At 37.1% G+C, this 22,338-nt stretch overlaps 1 protein-coding gene across 2 annotated transcripts in view; it reads left to right on the top strand.

The window, feature by feature from the left end:
* Positions 1–22,338, top strand: part of ARFGEF1 (ADP ribosylation factor guanine nucleotide exchange factor 1) — a 91,095-nt gene that overhangs the window by 5,941 nt on the left and 62,816 nt on the right. The gene's annotated exons all lie outside the window — the stretch shown is intronic.

Below are 22,338 nucleotides of genomic sequence, written 5' to 3'. Positions count from 1 at the left end.
CGTCAGATGTGCATTCCAGACCTTCTCTGGAGTCTTTCAGAGGATAATAGATATTGAGCTAGCATGTTGGTAATATGTTGATAAATATGCTAATTTGTTTAGTTGTCAGGGAGAATTATCGCATGGGTGTTTATAGAGAAGGAAGCATCAGCCAGTGGTGGTCTAGTCATTCTCTCTGCCCTGTTCTTGGCGAAACTCCTAGCTGAAATCATGGACTCACAAAGCCTTCTTTGGCAGCATCTACCTGTCAGTTTTGGGCTTTTCATTGATGTTGATATTTTTATCAAGTTGCTGATTAGTTACTACTATAAAGTAAACAGATGCTGCCGGGAGCCTGGGAAGCAAGACCAGCAAACTTGTACGTGCCTCTCATTCAGTTCTGCAACAGGCAGCGGTAGCTCAGTGACTCAAATAGGCATAGGAAGGGAGTTTCGTGTTTTCTGCATTAAGCCAGAGAGCTTTCCTTCATGATGTGTAAATTGGTGGTTTGACAGGAGAAAAAATTTTTTGCAAAGGAAAGACAGCTACGGCCAGTGGAGCATCAGAGGCTGAAGTGAGTTGGGAAACAACTCTGCAGATTTGGAGGGAGGTATCAAGGAAATAGAACTGAGTAAGAAGCTTGATAGTTTGTATCTGTTAGAGAAGGCAGAACTCTAGTGTGCATGTCTGAAAGCCGAAAGTATTGTGATCTAACTGTGCTAGTCAGATGGATGCAGACCAAGAAGTATTCTGTGTATAGTTGGCAGTTATTACTGTGTCCTTTTGATGAGTAACTAGTAGAAGAAACTATAGGTTACTGTTAGGCAAACCAAACCTTTAAGAAAAATCACACACTTACAAAAAGTCTCCAAACCACCAGGGAAAACATAAAATATTTCTGTGGAATTTTACAGAAAGATAATATTGTACAAGGACAATTGAACAAATGGCAGCTGGTGTGTTTTGTTTCTGTGAAAAACACCTAGTGTCAGAACTTAAGAAAAACCTACACCCCCTCCCCCGCCCCCCCCCCCCCCCCAAACCAAACAAAAAACCCAGCGTATATATTTTGTCGATATCTTAATGGAATGTAGGGAAGTGTTAAATAAAAATATCTGTTTTAAGTGAAAAGGTAGATGATACTTGTTATATGGTACTTCCCATTTTGAGTATAAATGTAAAAGAGCTGCTAAAAATAGGCCTGACAAGTCCTAAGAGTTTGAAATACCTGGCAGTACTCCTTTATTGATTTCTAATCAGTCTTAGGACACTGAGAAAATTCCAAACAACTGGAAGACATCAGCTACTGTGCCAACATTGTTACAAGGATGAATGGGGTGACCTAGTGTGTTGACTTAATGTTGGTCCCAGACAAGGTAGTGGAGTAGCTGATACATGATGTGAGTGAGAACAGAAGTGCCAGTCAGCAAGGATTTGAGAAAGATTTTTTTTTTTTAGAGCAAGCCCTCTACCAGTTTCAGATTTTGGGATAGATTATAAGGCATTTTCCCAACATTTTAGTCTTGTGTAGCTCCTGTGTTCTTCAGTTCTTAATTTTACACAATTGGAAGTAAAAACTGCCAAACTGGTAGGAAAGGCTTGATAAAATTTCATTTGAATTGATGAATATTGAGGGTTTTTTCCCCCCATTTTTCATGTTGCTTCTTTCTACTGTATCCATGGTCTTAGCTTTTGCTTATTCTTGGTGTTGGAGATTTTGCTTGGCTTTCCTTGGGAGTTTCTGGGTTTGATTTTGTTTGGTGTTTTTCTTTAACTTGAAGTTTTACAGTTTACTTTTCAGTGTGAACATGAGTATTATAGACGGTGAGATTTTAGTTGGGAAGCAAGAGCTTCTAAAAGAACTTGAAGTCTTGAGGAATCTGAGCTCTTAATATGATGCTGAAGTCAAGAGCAGCTTTGAGGCTTGGGTAGGGAACGCGGAGGTTATACTAACTCTGTAACCGATGCAACATTTAGAGTAATGTTATCCCTGGTTTCAGCAGTATGTGGGTTTTATTATTAGTGAGATATGCTTGAAGAGCCATATGAATTAGAGAATGAAAAAAATAGCGCAAGAATCCATATTAAGTCTGTTTTTGTTTAGACACAGCTATGAAAACAGTGGGCTGGTTTTATTCTCTGATGTTGCAAATCTTTGTATCATTCATTCTTTTCCAAAAAGGTGTTATAATACAAGCAAAAGTTGTTTCAAATATGTCATATCTGGCTGTGCTTTTCAGGAGTTTGTAAAAGGCAGTTACACTGGATGCTTCGTCTTAAAGTGCAAAAAGGATGATTCTATTTTGGAAATTCCTTTCTCTTTAATAAAAAAGTCACACTTGATTGTATGGGAATTGTAAGTGAAACTGTGCTTGCACTTTTAAACATTATACCAAGAATCTTGTGTACATAGTGTGTTGTGGAAGTGCTGTTTGTGTGTGTTTGAAACCCAAAAATGACAAATAGAGCTTTTCATTTTGAGGGGGAATTTCACTTCCACCTTGATCACCTGACTTTTTTTTTTTTCCCCTCTTCAGGAATGATAAATCTCAAAAACTTCGTGAAGTGAGTGATCATTGCTGCAGTCTGATGGTGTTTATTCTCTGAAGGGGCTACTTGTAGCTTTTCTTTAAGCTGTGATCAAATGTACTTACGCTTGTGAAGGATTCCAAAGCAGTAATGCATTTGGTTGTATGTTTGATTAGATTCTCAAAATATCTTTCTACTCAGTCTTAGTCTTTTTTTATCTCCTGTGATTATTATTATTTGGTTTTTTAGCTTGAACAAAGAACAATTTTTCAGTAGCATCTCAGCATTTTTATTTTAAATTAAAAAGACTAACCCAAGCCTGAAAAGCAAATTTACTCTTGACCAATGTCGTGGATGGTAGCCCCTGTCTAATTTGATAAACTCACATGGCTGCCTGTTTTCACCAGTTCAGATTCTGGTTTTTGCAGGTATGCTGTTCTTGTTCTGTTCTAGTATTATTTAATTTTTCTGCTAAACAGGTTTCATTCTAATCGCATTATCTAACCAGCTGTTTTGTCATGCTTGGTTGGGTTTTTTTGTCCTTTTTATTTTAGAGTTGTGTACACACTCTGACAGCTTAACTAAATTTTATCAAAACTAAGAGAGTCTTTTATTAAGACACCTAGAGCATGATTGCTGGTTGCTTTTTTTTCATTGTGGATTTCAGTTCAGAATGTTTTGTTTACTTCTGCTTTTTCCCTCTTAACATTTCTGGTACTCTATGTATCTTGTATGCTAATGTGATATGAGATTACGTGGTTATTGATGTTACACTATTTAATACTTGTTTTTGTTCAAATGGGTAATGTCTGTTCTTCAATCTTTTTTAATTTCATGTATTTCTTGTGTCAGGAAAAGAATTAAGGTATTTTTAAGGTAATTGAAAATACTCACCCTTAAGATAAATGGGTTTATTCACACCGTCTTTTGTGTCTGCCCTGAAACACAGAGGGAGATAAGTTTAAAAAAGATGATCCATTAATAATGCAAATTCTGCACTCACTATCTTTAGCGCTTGCTGTTTGTATAATCTTAACAGGTCTTGTAATGTTATTCCTTCTTTTCACTTAGAAATAAAAGTATAGTTAGGTTTGTAAATATTTCATGTCAAGAGATTTTAGTCAGTGCTGGATACAGGCATGTTTTACTGCTTTGTGTTTTTAATTGACTTAAATGTGGGACTCTCGAGTGTCAGTTTGCGTTGCAGTTGGTTGTCAGGAATATTTGAATGACCAACGTGCTTCAGCATTGCAATGCGCAGCTTTGCAGTTTGAGAGGAACTTGGAGGAAGATATTTTTAGACTTTCAAATTGAGATTGAAATGTTGGAGTTTGTTAAAGGTGTTAAATACTATTTTATTATACAGGACTCATCTGTCCAGTTGAATAGTATGAGCTACACTTACAAAGTTTCCAATATGTAAATTAAATATAAGTAGCATGGCACTGGTTTGATTTTTTTTTTTTTTTTGGTAGCTTCCTATCATGCTTTAATTTTAAAACTGTGCTACAAATTAACATAGACCTGCACAAAACAGTGTGCTTTTAATGCCGATAATAAGCACAAACTAATGGGAATGCCCTTTCAAATGCAGATGTTTTGTGCAAAGGTGTGGTTCTGTTGAGTGTAAAACTAATGCTCGGTGCATGCCTGGCAAGCAACCTTGCAGGTTGTAGCAGTGTGTATAAAGGTCTGTGTGGTGGTATTGCATGGACTGAGAGCGCAGCAGCTGGCATAAAATCGCAGGGTTTTTTTCTGCAACTCAGGAAAGCCAGAAAATGCAGAGTCTTTACTCAGCTCGCTTCATTTGGCTAATGGACTGTGATGTCTGCAAGAATGCTGTTCTGGATCTTGTGCAGTGGATGAGAAAGTGGATAGGAATAAATTAACCTCTGTTTTCATTATCCTGAAATGGAAACAGAGCTTTACAACTGCAGTAAGTAAAATTGCTAGGATAGGACAGCTGCATTTACATAAAAGTTTGAAAGCTGGATAAAGACTGCCTAAGTGCCTGAGAAGTATGATTAAAATTTTCATCACCTGCAGTGAAATGAGACACTTGGATGTTTTCTCTTTGTGATTTAAGACGTGACACTTTATTTTCTGTGATTATATGTGCATAATTATGCATATAAATAGATCTCGAATGCTTAGAAATTTTGCTATAAAGAGAAATAGTTTTCTCCTTTGAAATTGTCTAACACTGTGGGGAAAATGAACTGATGGTTAGCGATGTTTGGAAGAGCCTTAGTTTATGTCTTAGATGCAGAAAGAAAGAGAAGCGGGGATAAGTTTCACCTCCATCCCCAAATCTTATGTTGTATTCTTAAGCTCAAGACAAAATTCCGCATTCAAATTATTAACACTGCCTTATACACTGAAGGTAAAGCAGCACTTGGGCCATTCTTTCCTGGCTGCCTCCTTTTCACATGAAAGCAGAAGCTGCTGTGTGTCTGCTTGGTTGTGCTCCAGGCCTTTCAGCGATGAACTTGAGGCAGGTGACATGGCACTAAGATGTTTCTTACCTCTGCCCTTTGAGTGATTGGTTCATTTACACTTCGGCATGTGAGTTCACTTTAATAACATTCCCACCCTCCCCTCCAAATCAAAAATCCCCCTTTCCCATGCGCACAGCTGCTCTCAGTAAGTGGTCCAGAGGGTGGGCTGGGTCATGGTGAAACACCCTCACAAGGAGAGGAACAGTTTTAAATTTCTGTTTTAAAGAACAATAAAGTTTAATTTTGAGGACCTTTTAAATTGCAGTCTCCTGGCTATCTGGCTATCTCCTGGCTTGTATTTGGATTTTTTTCTGCGATTCAGAGCTATGGCAAGAGGGAAGTGGCATAATGCTTTTTTAATGAGAAGGTTACCGGCAGTATAATTCATATATAGACTTACATGCGACCTTTGAAGTTCTAGTGCTTGAAATGGGTAAGAATCTTGCAGTGTCATGTGTTTTGCTTCTTGTTTTTTCATCCCTAATTGCAAATTGCTTTTGAAGTTACTGTAGTGAGCAGGCTACTAAATGGGAATATGCTTTTTTTTTGGCCATTTCTCAAGGTATCATGAACTCATAAGGATCTTGTATTTAAGTCTGAAATAAAGCTTAGTATTTTTTAACTTCTAAATTGTCTTTTAAACTGCCCATTTTCAAAAGGACAAAAAATAATTGCAGTCAGTTATCTACAGCAAGAATGGAGGTTAAAAGTAAAATGTAGATTTTCCCATATTACAAAGGGATCTTTTAATTTGATTCCAGTTGCTCTTAGATCTTCATACTGTGTAAGGGCTTGTTGTCCTCAGCTGCATCTAGTCTTTGACAATTCACAGGATTGATTGCTCAATAAAAAGATATACGAAACCTTCTCCTAAACATTGAAAATTACAAAGCAAATGATTGCCTCTGCCATCAGGATGATAATGAAAAAGCATGAAGTTCCCTTTTTGCAGGAAGTGGGAGGGGTTACCACAAACATAGCTTGATCAGTTTTAACTCTGGATTTTATTTAAGGAAAAAAAAAATATTCTAGCAGTCAAAGTAACCACCTACTTTGAGATAAATATGCTCACACGCCTGGTTTAGAATAATCACCATTAAATGCTAGGATTTATTTTATTCTATGAGTCTGTTCTGTATGTATATCACACCTATTTAATATACTGTATGCTCATGTTCATGGAGGGAACAGCAGAGGTGTAACTTTTTCTTACTTTGAGTAAACTGTGAAATTTGAATTAAATCAATCTACGTAATAATAGTTTGTCACAAATGGTTATGCTTTAAAAAGTATGGTATATGGATGCGTCGTCATTGCTATGCATGTGTGCTTATTCCTGAAAAAAAAACTTCTAAGAAAAAATAAGAAAGTTTGAAGGGTCACGTTACATGACGAATTATTACTGAAGAGGTGGGCTGTGCAAAAAGTGGATGTGTAGCTTTTATTCATACAACCAAATTGTATGGAAACAAGACTGAGAAATACAGTGACGGTCTTGTTCTGCAGCAGCAGCCTGTCCTTGCCAGGATAAACGTAAAACATTAGTAAAACATTTATTTCGGTCTTAATTTGTCACCAAACAAGCAAATGAGCAAGTAGAGCATAGTAGAAAATAACAGGGTCTCAATAAATAGTTTAATCAGTAGGTAACTATGTCAAAAACAAATGGATCCTTGCTTATATATGAATACCGAGAGTCTTTACACATGGTCAGCTGAAGTATCAGTGGTTTTAAAATGAGGATGCTGTTTTCACAAGCCAGGAATGAGGAGGGATAATGTGTGGAGAAGTCTTCATTCCACAGCATTAATTAGGTAGGTATAGATTGCTGTACTTTACAGAAAGCTTAGTCATATTAGGTAAATAAATCAACTGCATTGACAGCTAACATGCAGTTAAGATGTAGTGAGCAGCTCTTGAGTCCTTCTCAAGCACTACGCAGGAGTTGGTTTAAGATGTAGCAATTGAAGAGCTGGTCTGTAATAGTGAGTATTCTCATTATTCCATACTCAAACATATGCTCAAATTCAGTTTCATAGTAGTCATGAAAAAGACTCATTAAAGCTGTTGATAAAACCTTGTGAAACCCTTGTGATAAAGTTGGTATGAACAAATAGAAAAGACGACAACACACCCATATCTGTATGGCTTGTAGATGATAATGATATCACAGAAGCATTTGGGAAATATAAAGGTGTTAAAGGAGACCAAAAAAACCATTATTTGCCTTCTTGTTATCTATGGAAGCTGAGGAAGTTTCCTATGGTAGAATTACAAGCAATGAGTCAGGAAAAAAAAATCCTAATTTGAAGTTTAAGCCAAAGTCCATATTAACTCATTAGAATTAGGAGTTTTTAAAGGGTCTCTAATCTGAAATTGCTGAACTGTTTAACAGAGCACATAATATTAAAATGTTATTGTCTGCTAACAAAGTAATGGGAGGTACTAAATGTGAGTAGTGTTGGTCTTAGGGTTTTTTTGGTGTGTGGTTTTTGTTTGGGTTTTTGTGGTGTTTGGGTTTTTTTTTAAATTTTATTTTTTGAAAAGTGCCAAGGCTATAAGGGATGGAGAAACCTTGAGAACTTCAGACTGGCAAGTCTGATCTGTAGCAAATAATAAAGCTGGTAGAGAACAGAATGGATGCAAGTGCCATGGTGAGGAAGAATCGGCGCAGGCTTTGCAAAGGGGAAGCTTACCATTACAAATCTGTAAGGCAAAGTCGATGACTGTGTAGATAGGTGTATGGTAATACAGTTTTACAGTAAACCTCAACCAGGTTGCTCACCCAAGGCTCCTGAAGGTACTGAGCTGTCAAGGAGTACATGTTCTGCTTTCCCAATCAAGAGGTATTTCAGTTCTGTAGAGGTTCATGGTGGTCTGGAGTGAATTGTGAGGTGACTAAGGTTGGCAAAAGAAAATATTTACAAGAGTGAAAACAACCTATTAAAGCCCACAGTTGTGGTATACTGACCCACTTCTTGACAAATGGCAGAAGTTGAGTGTTGATAAAGACTTCTATCCATCAAGGGGGGAAGAATTGGAGTTACAGTTGATGATTCCATCAAAGTATTGATTTCTTTGTCAAAAAGAAAAATATGAAAACAATAGAGAAAAAAGTAAAGCTCTTACACCACTTTATAAAGACACCATGTATTTCATGTGTAGTTCTGCTCTCTGCTGCCTCCAAAAGAGACTGTGGGCTTAGAAAGAGATGCATTGGAAGTCAAAAATGATGGTTGAAAGTGTGGAATGTCCTCCAGAAAAGATCAAGCAGACTATGCCTCCTGCTCCCTGGAGGGGAAAAAATGTGGAAGATTAATGTAAAGGAAGTTGGTAAGATTGTAAGTGGCATACACACGAAGAGGGAATAATGGATTCTAATTTCTCGAAATGCAGATCTGTAGATCTTGTAAAGAACTCAGTTTATTTAATTAAAGAAAAAAAAATCCTGCAGCTTGTAATCATATTGATCCCAAAAGTTTAAATGGTTTAAAAAGTGATTAAATGAAAATTTAGCAAGGGTTGTCAAACCAGCAGGAAGAGTCTTTCTGCAGGAAGATTATAAGCCACAGATGGCTCGATGCTGGTAGGAGGGGACTATTGCAGCATTCTTGCCCTGCTTTTATAATCTGCATTTACTTAAGCATATGCTGTTGGCCACTTGTGGAAGCAAAATACAGGCTACGTATCAAGGGTTTAAGAAAAAATTGTCTGTCTTATATCTTTTTGTGCAATACAGTCTGATGGGTTTAGGTTTGATTTCTGGGTTTGTTCCCCAGTTCTCAAAATCTGCATGAAATTTATTTAAAAATCTGGGATAGGGCTGCTTTGTTTCTGTTTGCATCTTTGGACACTGATCTGCTTATGTATTTCATGAAACATTCATTGTCTGTCAAGCTTGATTAGTTGCCTTTGTTCTTTCTGTTTGAAATTTATTTTCATTTAGTACCATTATGTCTGCAGTCTGTGGTGAAACAGCTTTTGAGCTGGGTAGTGCAAAAGTTCAGAAATGTTTATGCTAAATTATCTGGTTTTTATTTTATGTATTAAAATGCATGTTTAACTAAAAAGGAAAAATAAATTTTTCTTAAGTAAATGAACTACAGCTACTGCATGCAAATCCCTGTCTTATGACATGAAATGATGATGCAAATACTGGTTTTCTGGGAATGGCATAATGAACTGAAGCTACACTAATTCTGGAATCAAACTTTGCATGTAGGTGTAAAAAGCTGTGTTGTATCTGAAGTAGGAAGAACAGAATGCTTGTATAACACAAGGAGAGTTCAACTGCTGAAAAATATGCTGCAGCCTGATTTTCCAAGCAACGTTTGCTTAGGCCTTAAAAATTTGATTCATAGATAATCCAAGTACTTAAGTGAAAATATAGTCTTTTTTCTTTGTTTGAATTTCTGTCAAAATTTATGTAAATATAGTGCTTTATGTTTACAACTGTAATACTTGTTGTTAAAATATGAGAGTATTGGTGCTGAGGAAAAATTGAGAAACTGGCTTTGCAGCTTAAATTCATGGTATCCGCCACTTGTTCTTCTCTTACTAGGTTGTTGATTCTGTTATGGTAGCATAAATTCTTGAAGCAGGACTCAGAGTAATATACTTAAGGTTAGAGGACTTCATATCTATCACATCTCTTATATTCTACCAGTTATATTGATCATCTCTCTGCCGGCTTGGGAGATGGTTGGGCAAGTCCTGAAGCACCTCCCGGCTGGGCCACTGCGCCGTGTCCTCTGCTGCTGGTGGCGTTCACCACTGGCACACAGGAGAGATCAGGCAGCATGTGTGAAAACACGCAGGGTGAAACATCTCACACGTCAAACCAAATCCTACCTTGAATGCGACATCTTCTGTTTCTAGATGTAGGTTGTCTTGAATGTTTGGGATGGCTTTTCAGTTGTCAGTGCAAACAATTCAAAATGTTAAATGGATTTTAAAAGAGTTGTTCAGATACTGGAGACATTTTTCTGTAAAGCCTTTTATTTATCGCATGGTTTGGCTGCAAGTGAATACTGAAGAGATGTTCTTGTGCAACAGAAGTCTTTTGGAAATGTGTAGAGTCAAGTCATGGAGAAGTCTAGATTGACGGGACCTGTGGAGATCATCTTTTAAAAGCCAGGCCTTAGTTTAGGTTGAGAGCCCTGTCGAGCCGTAGTGTGGGTGATTCCAGTGAGGCAGACTCTACCACTTCTCTCGGTGGCCTGTTCATTCGTTACGTATTACAAAAGGTAGTAAATAGGCAGCGGCACATGAGGCTGTGCAGAAATTTCTCTCTTGCACGGATGGATATGGTGGAAGAATCCAGCAATTACACTGCAGGGGGATGAGAGAATTTTTTACTATCAGGTCTTTGGTTTTTTATTGAGTCAGGCTGCTCATGTTTGCCTGCTTTGAACTTAAAGGTCAGACTTAAAGATCATCTTCAGAAAGAAGCTCATTGTGTCCTTTCACATGAGTTACAAATTGCAGGGTTTTGTTCTGGATATATTTAATTTCAGATATGCTTTTTCAGACAGATGGAAATGATTTGATTCAAAATGCTTTCCCTGTTTTAAAGATAATTTTGTGTCTGCAAAATTTGTTTCTGCTACTGTCATCTTTGGCAGAAACTCTCACTTTTCCAAGCAGAGTATGATGGATGTGCTTGAGTTTCTGATCTTAAAAATGAGGGAAACTGACCTAGTCTGTTAAGGGGAGGGAGAAGGCCCAACTTGACATGAAGAGATACAATGTGCGTTACCACAAGCTTGCCTTCTTTGTGAGAAATCATACTACTCTTCTTCCATATCTGATAGTTTTCACGAGAAATACATAATCAAGTCTTTTATTTGACTGTGTTAATGAGCTTCGATTTTAACTTTTCAAAATAAAAAAGAATAATCTATGTTGTGTTTGAGTAGGGAAGAGTACTTTTTATGAAACGTTTATCAGGACGTCTGAAACCAGTGGTAGAGCCTGGAAGTGTATTTGTGTTCTGACTAGTTTGTCATGACCTGTCTTCTGATTCAAAGTATTAGTGGAATGCTTGTGTTTCCTATGTTCTGCTCAGTTAAAACTTCCTCTTCAAGTTAGATTAGATCTAGGGAGTAAAAATCACATTATATATGGAGATGTTCTCTGTGTGCACATAGATATGTATAAAAAATCAACATTTTTGAGATACGTAGTCCTATATTTCTACTTTCTACTATGACTCTGAAATAGCTATGTTAGATCTAGATCCAAGTTAATTTCTTGAATGTTGCAGTAGAACTGAGGCTGCTTTTGACTTCTTCCAGTTTCGGAGGACAACATATCAAGCTGCTGTAGCCAATTAAGAGTGATTGATGATTCATCATCTGTAGAACTAAGCAAACACATTTCACAATCTTAAGTAACAGATCTACTGGTTTCCCTGTGGCTTTGAGGAAGTGTAAATCCACCATGCTTGGAGAGTGTCTGCAGTCCTGCTCTTATGTGCAGTACCAGCTGCAGTTCTGCTGGCTGAAGCAAATATTCACTTGAATGAACTAGTGACTAATTGAGTCTCTCCTCAATACATCCTATTGAGAACTTACGTCTGTCCTGATTTTTTGCTCTGTTTTCTTTTTGGTGGATATGCTGATAAACTAATGGGTCCCATCAGTTGAATCAGGTAAACAATATGGGGAGGAGGGAGAAGTCCAGTTATCTTGCTCAAACTATTCTAGAGAAACCAGAGGAGTTACGTGTCATTCCAAACCACAAAATTCTGTCATCCCTCAAGGCTTACCTTCCCCCCATCCCTTAAATTTGAAACCTAATTCAATTAGTAGATTCCTAACTCTTTCTAGTGAAGTTACAGGTACTTCCAGGAACTTCATGCACATAGAGTGCTTTGTAACGTTGAGTTGCAATGACAAAGGGGATAGAAATATAAAGTCTCACTTCTATAAAGAATTATGATTATTATAATCCCTATATTCTGGAATTTGTAATTGGTAATTAGTTTCTTTTAACTTGTTATGGGTTACTTAGACGGCATTCATGATTCTTGGCAAGAATATTTGAAAAATCCATTATTGAAGCAGAAAAGCTCAGGGTTTTTTGGTAACCAAAGACTTGCAATGCTTTTCGTAGTCCAACATGTTGGTATTTTCATGAGAGACATTTGGTAACAACCTTTTTATATACCCATCTGTATACTGTATACTATTGCATTCAGTAGGTAAAATTGGTTTTTTCTGTAAATTACAGTTATTCTGATCTGAATAATTGTAGTATATCCTTTGATCAGATTATTCTAGGGGATCTGTCTCAATTTTGCTGTTTCTCTGCAGTGTTTTGTCCTCCCATATTCTTTACTAAAGAAATAAATGACCTGCCTCGACACACATTTTTGCGTTTCCATGTTGAATTTAATTTTCTGTTCTTTCTGTGATTCCAGTCTGTTATAATTAACACCTCATATTTCCGCAGCAGTAGCAGTAATCCTGACTAAAGCATTTGTTTTCTTCCCTATCCTACCCTTAGCCACATGGTAAAACCAGATAAAAGAACTGATCCATATTTTTTAAAAAAAACTTTTAAGCTTTAAGTTAAAAACTTCAACTTTTACTTTCATAATCCAATGCTATTTTGTTACTTTTCAACTGGTAAGATCCCTCTGCAAATTTATATCAGGTATGTCCAGACAGTTGTACTGGCATAATACAGAGAGATGATGCAGGAAGGAGGAAAGGGATGTTCAGTAGCAAAAAGGTTTGTGCCATTTTACTCATAGAATAACATTATGAGTTTTTCTTGCTGGGTAGTGCTGTGTAGTAGTTGACTCTCCTATCTGCATAAGATATATATGCTGCTTACTTTCTTTAAGCAGCACAAAATGCAAAAAGAAATAAAAATACCTGAGTTGTTAGTTTATGCTGTTTTCAAAATGTTGTGCTACCTGCCTCTTTATTTGGATAACTTGCTGTGTTTATGTGCTGGGGTTGTAGCCTCTAGAATCAGGATTTACACAACTCACAAGAATTTTGATGTGAGAAAGATGGGTCAGAAAACACTATACACTTTGTGAATATGAAAAGTAATATACAGCTGCAGGCTTCTTCCCTTTACCTGATAAAGAAATGTTATTGTCCTTTCTAAACTTCATTACAAAAAATACTAATGCTGATGGAACATAGTGGGTAAACTTCATATGGTTTTACAATATATTTATTCCAGTGCGTCTGTGGGCATCCACTGGAATGGGCAGTTCTGTTCCAGCTCTTCTTTCCTGAAACGTGACAACATGAGATGTGGCAGCTTGTGATCATGAAGTTCTACAGAGAGTTGAAATGGCTCACTGACCCAATGAAAACTGAGATTATCAAGCTATTGAGAGTTTGTGGCTTGGCAGTGATTGTGTAAGGAGTGTGCAAATAAATACAAAGAGACACGTGGAATAGGAGGAACCACCTTTTTCAGTGATCACCCTCGGTTGGATTGGATTAAAGCATGTTGGAAAACTGTACCTCTAGGCAAGATCCTTTCTATCATGTGGTTAGGTGACTATGTATTTGATAAGTAACCAAATTCCTTGTATACTAACGCACCTTTTCAGCAACTTGTGCCACAAGTTTTGAGCGTGAAACCAATATATGGCCGTAGGGGGAGTAGGTATCAAAAAAGGCTGGAACAAGGTATTTGAACGATGTGCCCTGCTTGATTAAAATAAACATACATGACTATCCTCCTCTTGTAACTGTGTTTAAACATGTAAATAAGAAGTCTATTTCCATTCTGTGATTTTGATCTAAGCATAAGAAATTTCTTTAAAGGGTGAAGACACAAGCTTGGATACTGCTCATAGTTTGCTGTACATTTAATAATGGATGGAGACCCATGTAATATTGAGGGCAAGCAGAGGGATTTACGGCCGCAGAAAATGAGCTTTTCAGCCACATGTTAGAATATAAATGCTACTAATAATGACTACGGTTCAGTTGTCCTTGGCAATGTGTGGCCTAAATGTGTGTCACCTCTTCTCAGTAAAGTAACTTGACAGTAGTTTCAACTTGGTTGAGCAAGTATAAAGTTTATTACAGAAAATATGGTTGTAACAACCCATTGGATTGAATTATTCTGAAATAATTTTAAGCAAAATGAGGCCTCTAGAGTAGTTTCTTCTTTTGAGTAGATTTGCCAGGGATTCTCCCTTTGAAAATATCATAGCTAATGAGCTGAACGAGCAGGCAGTGAGGTTGGCTGAGTGGAGACAGGTTGTGCATTCAGGTTTCTGAATTTACACCAGAGCTGCGTATTCACAAATAATATTATATTGTGAGCAGGGGTGGGGAGAAACTGTAGTTCTGTATGAACGACTGTCTATAAAGAAAATTAAGAGTGAGAAGATTGCTCCACAGATAAAAAGCCCAGTAAGGACCATCAGACATATAGTTACTGGCTTTTGAATTGCAGATATAAAAGCAGAGAAACACTTCAATAGCATGTGCTGCAAAGCTTTAGCAAATCAGAAAATATTGGATGGGAAGTAACAACATATAATGTTCCTTTCTTATATTAGCACTCTCTTCAGAGGATTAGTGTCATCTAAACTGGAAGCACCTCTCCTGTACAAAGTTTGTGTTTGTGGCTTTTTGGTTGGTTGGTTTGTTTTTTTACTTTGTATGTATGTACACACAAATATTTCTGCTGACTTCAAAGGTTACTACTCTGTGTTTTTCTGAGCTAAGGAAACATGACTTAGCGTTTCAGTTGATTAGAGGGTTTCAGCATTTTGCAGAGCACAATGAGGAGGATCTACATAGAATTTCATCAAGAGTTGTCAGGCTTAAAATATAACTTCTGTTTATCTGGAACACTTCTTAAATAGTGCGATTAGTCTGTGCTTCGTTACTTATTTCTTCAATACCTGTAAATGTGAACTTGGTGCAGCATAATGCATTGGAATGGAAAGCAAGTGAAAGTGTTCAAATATACTCTTAAGGTTGTTTTGTTTTTCCGTACAAGAGTTATTTGCTATTATGTAAATGCTGTGTGAAGACCACAGCGATGACTTTCTTAAATCTGCGCAGAGTTTTGCTCTTTTTTTAATCTGTGTGCCATAGCTGTGTGATCTATAATCTTGCAGGTAGAGGAAACTTAAGTAGAATGAAAGGTTAATTGACCCCAGCAAATAACAGCAGTTGTAAGAACAAACATGTAAACAAACTATAACTGAGGGTCTATGCTAGAATCTGGGCTCGGGAATTTTGTGGGGAAAGACGTGTGTTCTTGTTGGGAATACAGCTGATTAAAGTTGTTTTCAAATAAGTATTGAATTTCTAGTTTTCTATTATTTACAGTCTTGCTAACTTAATCTTACAGTTTTAAATTGACAAGTACCTTTAGTCTGCTGGGTCACCAAGGACTTCCATATACCTTGTACTGTTAATGATGAAAAATTGGGGGGTTTTAATGCATTTGTTGCCATAGTGTTTTGTATGATATTGGAGGCAGTAGAATACTTGGATGGAAGGCAGCAAGCCAAGTCAATTCAAGCAAAACCTTTAATGTTCTAATAGGATTTCACTTTCTTTTTCCAAATGTAGATATTGATATAATTTAAATTCCTCTTCAATGCGTGTTCCTTGGATCTCATCCACCTGCTTTGACTCAAAAGAATTGAATTAAAATTGCTTCCTTCTCAGTCTTCTATGGCATAAGTAATGTAAGCTCCAAACATTGACTTGTTTCCTCAGAATACTACATCCTATGCTACTTAGGCTGGTTCTACCTTCTGATTACCCAGGATTGTTACAATATTTAAAGGCCCCTGCTCATTATCTTGAATTCATTATGTATTTAATACCTTTTTTTTAGTCATAGTATGTTTGTGATTTTTAGTTACCTCCATACATTTTTGGCATTAAGAAGAGTTGTGGAAAATGCAAATTTTTTTCAATACTAAGTGGAAGAGTAGCTTCTTCTGGCTCTCCTGCACTGGGGAGAGGAACAGGCATATACGTTTTGTGTATAATTTTTATAAGGTAATTATTTTTTTTTTTCCAGTGAAAATTCAGGATGTTTTCTGTTCCACTAGTCTTACTTTCAGATAGGTAAATAAATTTTAAGATGTTTATACTGACCATTAGTCTGCAGATGTGCAGATCCTCAAAGAGTTGAGACTTATGCATGTGCCTCTGTGACAGGCAATGCCAGTTGTTTGGGATACAGTATTCTAGAAATATAATACTCTTGGGTTTTAGTACAATTCTGATGTGAGAATGGAAAAATATAATGTGAGATCTGTATTAGATGCTTTTAAGTGTGTGGGGTTTTTTTCTTAGCATCATGCTGTGTAGTGAACTTGTAAAATATTTTTCCATTTTAGGGTAAATAGTTTGCCCTTTTCCCAATAGCAAACTCTGTAACAATTCTTTTTCATGTAATATAACGTGTGACCTGATGTTGAGTTGAAACAGTAGAACTTAGCTCTGTGTACCATTCCTGAAGGTAACCCTGTAGTTATCCCTTACTTGATGAGAAGGTTATCCTTCTGCCCAAGTAAAACTGTAGAATATTTATACTTTACATGATATTACAGCATATTTAGATAAGCAGAAGGAAATATTTCCTGAAGATAACCTAGAGGAGAAGGTCTCTTTCACATGTAGGGGGATGTTGGCATGGAAGCCAAGGGAATAAACAAGCATAAACAAGTTTAAAGTGGGAATTAGAGATACCCTCCAGTGTAGTGAAGGTTTAAATCATCCTTTGAATCAGATTAGTGGGGCAGACAGTGAGTTAGTTCTAAGTTGGAGTTTGATCCGCATTATAGACCAGTTAAGACAGTATTGCCCACAGCACCTGCTGACCTACTTGGCTGATTTTGACCTTGCTGCTTGGGTGTTCCCTGTTGTTGTTACAGAGACAATTGTTAATTCTGTAGTCTCAAATGAGATTAGCTGGTTATAAATGTTAAAGGGAGAAAAAGAAAACTAGAAAGTAGCTTGGGTTTTTTTATGCTAGAAACTATGAGTAATCTGAAGAGAGCAAGGAAAAACGTTCGAATGATGTGCTGAAATAGTGAATTGAAGCTGGAGAGGTGAGAATGGAATTGTGGGCACCTGTTGCGGTGGTTTAACTCTGGCCGGCAGCGAAACAAGCGGCTACGAGGAGCTGACTCGTATCAGGGAGAGAATTGGAAGGATAAAAATGCAAAAACATTGGGTCAAGATGAAGACAGGTTAATAAGGAAAAAAAAGGGGGGGATGGGGGTTGGGGAAGCAGGACAACAAAGGAAATACAAAACAAACACAAGTGATGCAAAAAAAGCTCACCACTGGGCAACCCATGCCCAGCCATTCCCCAGTCAACAGCAAGAAAACTCCCCCCTCCCTAAGTTTTTATTGCTGAGCATGATGTCCTACAGTGTGGAATATCCCTTTGGTCGGCTGGGGTCAGCTGTCCCAACTGTGTCCCCTCTCAACCCCTTGTGTACCCCTAGACTACTTGCTAGTGGAGCAATGTAAGGAGCAGAAAAGGCTTTGATGCTGTGTGAGACTGCTCAGCAGGAACTAAAACATACCTGCGGTATCAACACTGTTTTCAGCACAAACCTAAACCACAGTAACATACAGGCTACTATGAAGAAAATTAACTCTGTCCCAATTGAAACCAGTACATTCATGTAACAAATGTCTTAGATGTTTTCAGAGATTACTTTGAAATGGTGATCTGTACAAGTGTAGATGGAATGGAAAATTATGTTGGCACTAATGTACGTGACTCATTTTACCCGCTTTGTGAAAGAGTTGATGCATACCATTGTAAAATTGGAAAATAACACATCTCTTAGATCGGCTCTATGTTTGGTGTGCAAAAGCCACATATATTTCCATTTACTCTGTGACAGAACTGTGTGAACAGGAGAGATTTATTTTTTTATTTCTGCTGCACTTTATTTAAGGGTACTAAATATACCCCAGTTAGTTCCATTTTAGGTCACATCATCCTTTCAGTACCTTAGAATAATCTGACCTATTTTCCATAGTAGTTCTTTGTTTACATCCCAGGTATTATATCACAGAGGAAGACTCTGGGAGCTGTAGTCTTTTTCTACAGTCTTCTTCCCCTGTTCCACCCTCTTATATCCTCTGTTACTCTTCCTCCCAAATTGAATGATAATGCTGAGATGAAAAGCTTTTCCAGCTCTTGGATCCTCTCCTTTATGGTTTTGGGTGTGTGTTTAGGAAAGCAGCCTATGTTTTCAAGCCTGGCTGCTTCTCCCTTTTTTGGCTAATCTTTAGTTTTGCAGAGATTACTTTTTTCCATTTAAAAGAATGTGTCAGTCAGTGTTTTGGTTCATCTGTCTTCAACAGATTCTTTATCCAGCGTGAGAATTGTTAGTTACCTTTATTATAATCTGTTCTTTTGCTGATAATTCTTCTTGAATTTTTATATGCTTCCTGCTGGATGTGGTTGTGACATGACCATGAAATTGTACTGTGATTAACTTGTGTTTTGGTGTGGAGAGCAGAGGGAGCAATCAGACAGTGACTGAAATTAGCTTTTCTCTGTTCTAAAGGGTAAAAGTCAAGCTTAAGTCTGCTGTCTACCTCATTTGTATAATCATATAATATCATGTGCTTATCTGCCATTTAAAATATTTTAGCCTTCTAAAATAATTTATTTTGGCCACTATAAGAACCTTTCTTTTTATTTAACGAAGATTATAAACCCCATACTTTCACATTAACAGACTGATGCAGTGCTGTTTGAACTAGTAGTAACTTTTCATTAGATTGACACTTGCATAGGTTTTAATTGTAGTGTACTTCCTTTAATTACAAACATTTCCATTTTCTGATGTGATTTGTTGTGACCTATTCTTGTAGTATTTTAAGAAAGAATAGTGATAGTTTGTTAGAATATCAGCAACGCAGTGAGGCCTCTCAGCAGCTCTGGTTGGATTTTTTTATTACTTTGGTAATCTTTGCAAGTACTGTTATAGTTTACAAAGCAGAGAATAAATTCAGAGATAATCTGATGTAGCATCAAAATGACACCTAACTGGATTAGATACATTATTTTAGTTCAGGAGTAAAATGAGTTGAGTTAGTGCAAAGCAGAACTGCTGTTTCTAATCTTTATTTTCCTGAATGTTATTGCATGTTTGTCTGTTTGCCAGGGACTGTCCTTGTTCATGCAGCTAAAGAAATTTGTTTAAGCATACAGTTTAACCACTGTCTTGGAACCTGTAAAGTTGACCAAGGTGTCTGAACACTTCACTTGCTGTCATGTCTGCTTTAAGTAGTGCTGGAAGAATATTTGCACTTGGAACATGTGATTTACTGGAAAAATAGTTGTTCATGGTGAAAGGGAGAGGGTGGGGAGCTGAGAACTGGCTAACGTGTACTTCCTTCAGCACTTTTCACCCTAATTCAATACTCACAACTGTTTCTATTCTAAACAGTGTACAAATTCCACTATAATTTGCGCATTCCCTTGTGGGGAGTAGTTAGCCTCAGGGGACTGGTGTTCCAGTGGCGTGGTTCAGGCTGAGAAGGGCAACCAGAATTGGACATGAAGTGGAGCTTTGTATTCTGTTGTTTTACTTATAGCAATAGTCTGAAATAATTGTTTTTCCAGATTTGTTTGTTGCTTTTTTTTTCCTCGCCAAAGTATAAAATAACTTCTAACTGCACAAATCTTTGTGTTGTCAATAGAGTAGTTGACTCCTGTTCCTAAGGGATCTTAAGTAAAACTGTTAAATAAGCTGTGGTGTTTGTTTCAGGTTATTAAAATGTGATAAAACTGTAAACTGAAATTCGTGTTTTAACAAGTTGACATTGTTTTTATCTTGTAGTAAAATATCATCTTTCTTCATATTAGATACCATAAAGTGGATTATGATCTTGAATTATAATTTAAATATAAACCAGTAGAAATGTTTGTTAGCATGACTTAAATTCAGATTTTATAACTAAGTCGTTTCTAAGTTTGCGTGTTAATCATTTTAAACAAGAACTTCATATATATAAAAAAAAGAGGATTTAAAGGAGTCACTCAAGCTAATTCAAATTCAGTAAGACACGATTTCTACTTTTGTGTTGTGTGTCTGTCTACCTCCCACCTTTCTGACACTATTCTAACACCTCGCATCATTTTACAGGCGAAATTTATTAATATTTCGTTGCTGTTATTAGTGGAATTACTATCTGAGCAGAGCTTTAGGACTCCCTTAGTTTCTGTAGTATACTGTGTTTCATTCTGTGTTCAAAGTAGTTGGGTGTTAGGTGAGAATCTGCTCAGTTTTGTTGCTTCAGTTGGAAGCTTTGACCTCGGAAGCTCTTCTGCAGTTGTATGTGTTGGTTGGTGATGTTGTTTGTTGGGCAGACTTGCGAGCATCTCAGGGAGGAGAGTTCCTGGGTGTGAATGCTAAGTTGAGAGGTAAAATAGTCAAAGACATGAAGATGCTGGGAGGGAGAAAGAGAGTTTATTCTCGTTGCTGTTGGTCAGCAATTTGTCTTCAAGTGAGTACATGGATCAAGCATCATAGGAAGGCACACTTTCCTGAAACATTGCTGACTGTAAGACTTACTATTGTTGTTACTGCTGTTACTTACTGAGGAATATTCATTATCTGGAATATGGAATTATTTTCATGTTTTGTCTAGTCCTGGGTAGCACAGATGTGAACCACTTCTGACCTAGCTGTTTCTCGGATGAGCCACTGACCTGCTAACCTGGGTTTTACTGGGCATAAACAGGAGCATCAGTAACATCAGAAACAAGACTTAGATTTTAGATTGATGTGCACCCCTTACGTTCACTTTTCTTGATGTTGAGCAAGTCTATTAGTAAACATACTTGATACTAGTGATTTCTGATAGAACATGAAACTTGGGAACCTGTGCTATGTAAATGAATCGGTATTACTGTGTAAAATGGTAAATGAGGGATAGGACACAGACGAAGTGTACTTTTGCTGCGTGGGAGCTTAGTTAGAAATATTAAATTATTCTTTTTTTTTCTTGGTCAGAATCAATCCATTCCAGTAGTTTAAGATTTAGATACAAAAATCAAAGTAAAGTTAAAGCGTTGGTTTTAGTTGATTGTGGTTTTGATGTAGTTTGGATTTCCTGAGATGATTTCTTAAAACGTGTATATATTTGTATTGATCCTGTATACTTTATTTCAAGAATGCATTCCTACAATATTGGAAATCCTAGTCTTTATGGAATTTCCAGTGATTTAAGTGTGTTATTTAACTGAAGAATGCAGACAAAAGCGCTCTTGAAACTGAAGATGTTTCCTAAAATTAGTTTGTAATGTAATATTACTTTTAAAATGTATTGTAAAAAAATACTTAGACGGTCTTGTCATCAACATTAAACTATTAGTCCTTCTGGTTTAATATATTTTAAAATAGCATGAAATAGAGGCACTACAGACTTTTTCCCCTCCCCTTCTGGTCATTACTGTGGTGTCTAACAGTGTTTAAAAGCCAAGTTAATTATCAGTCATTAAGGTTTCATGTGAGAGTCAGCAATAGTGGTTTCTTTATTGTTTTTCTGTGTAACCCACATGTAACAGGCAGTATATCCTTTATTGGTAGGTTTTAATGATATTTGTGTTTTCCTTGTTATTTCTATGTACATGAGCTGTGAAAAGAGCTTGCCAATGTCTCAGCAGAAACATTCTACGGATGCGATGTTTAGCTGGTGGCCTGATTTCGACTTGGATAGAGTTTATTTTCTTTCAAGTAGCTGTTATAGGGCTGTGTTTTGAATTTAGGATGAGAACAATGTTGATAATACACTGATGTTTTGGCTTTTGCTTGGTAGTCAAGGACTTTTCAGCTTCCCATGCTCTGCCAGGGCACAAGAAGCTGGGATGGAGCAAAGCCAGGAGCGCTGACCCAGGCTGGCCAAAGTGTTGTTCCTTACTATGGGACGCCCTGCTCAGAACATCAGCTGGAGTTGGGTGGGGGGAAATACCGCTGCTTGGGAACAGATGGGCCGTTGGTGGTATGAGTGGTGAGCAATTGCATTGTGCACCACTTGTTTTGTATATTGTTGTTGTTATTATTATTATAACCTCTTTTCTGTCCTGTTAAACTGTTCTTATCTCAACCCACAAAGTGTTTTTTCCCCCATTTCAGTTCTCTCCCCAATCCCACTTGGGGATTGGGAAGTGAGCAAGTGGCTGTGTAGTCCTAGTTGCCATCTGGGATTAAACCACAACAGCTGGGATGACTGGATGCAAATTTAAATATTAAATTTTGAATATAGATTTCTGAAGTGATTTTGATACAGGTTGCAGCTGATGCAGGTGAAGGGTGAAAGCTTTTATGAAACTTCTTATT

Source organism: Caloenas nicobarica, chromosome 2 (assembly GCF_036013445.1).
Source record: "Caloenas nicobarica isolate bCalNic1 chromosome 2, bCalNic1.hap1, whole genome shotgun sequence".
NCBI lineage: Eukaryota > Metazoa > Chordata > Aves > Columbiformes > Columbidae > Caloenas > Caloenas nicobarica.
This window is presented reverse-complemented; position numbering and strand designations above follow the sequence as displayed.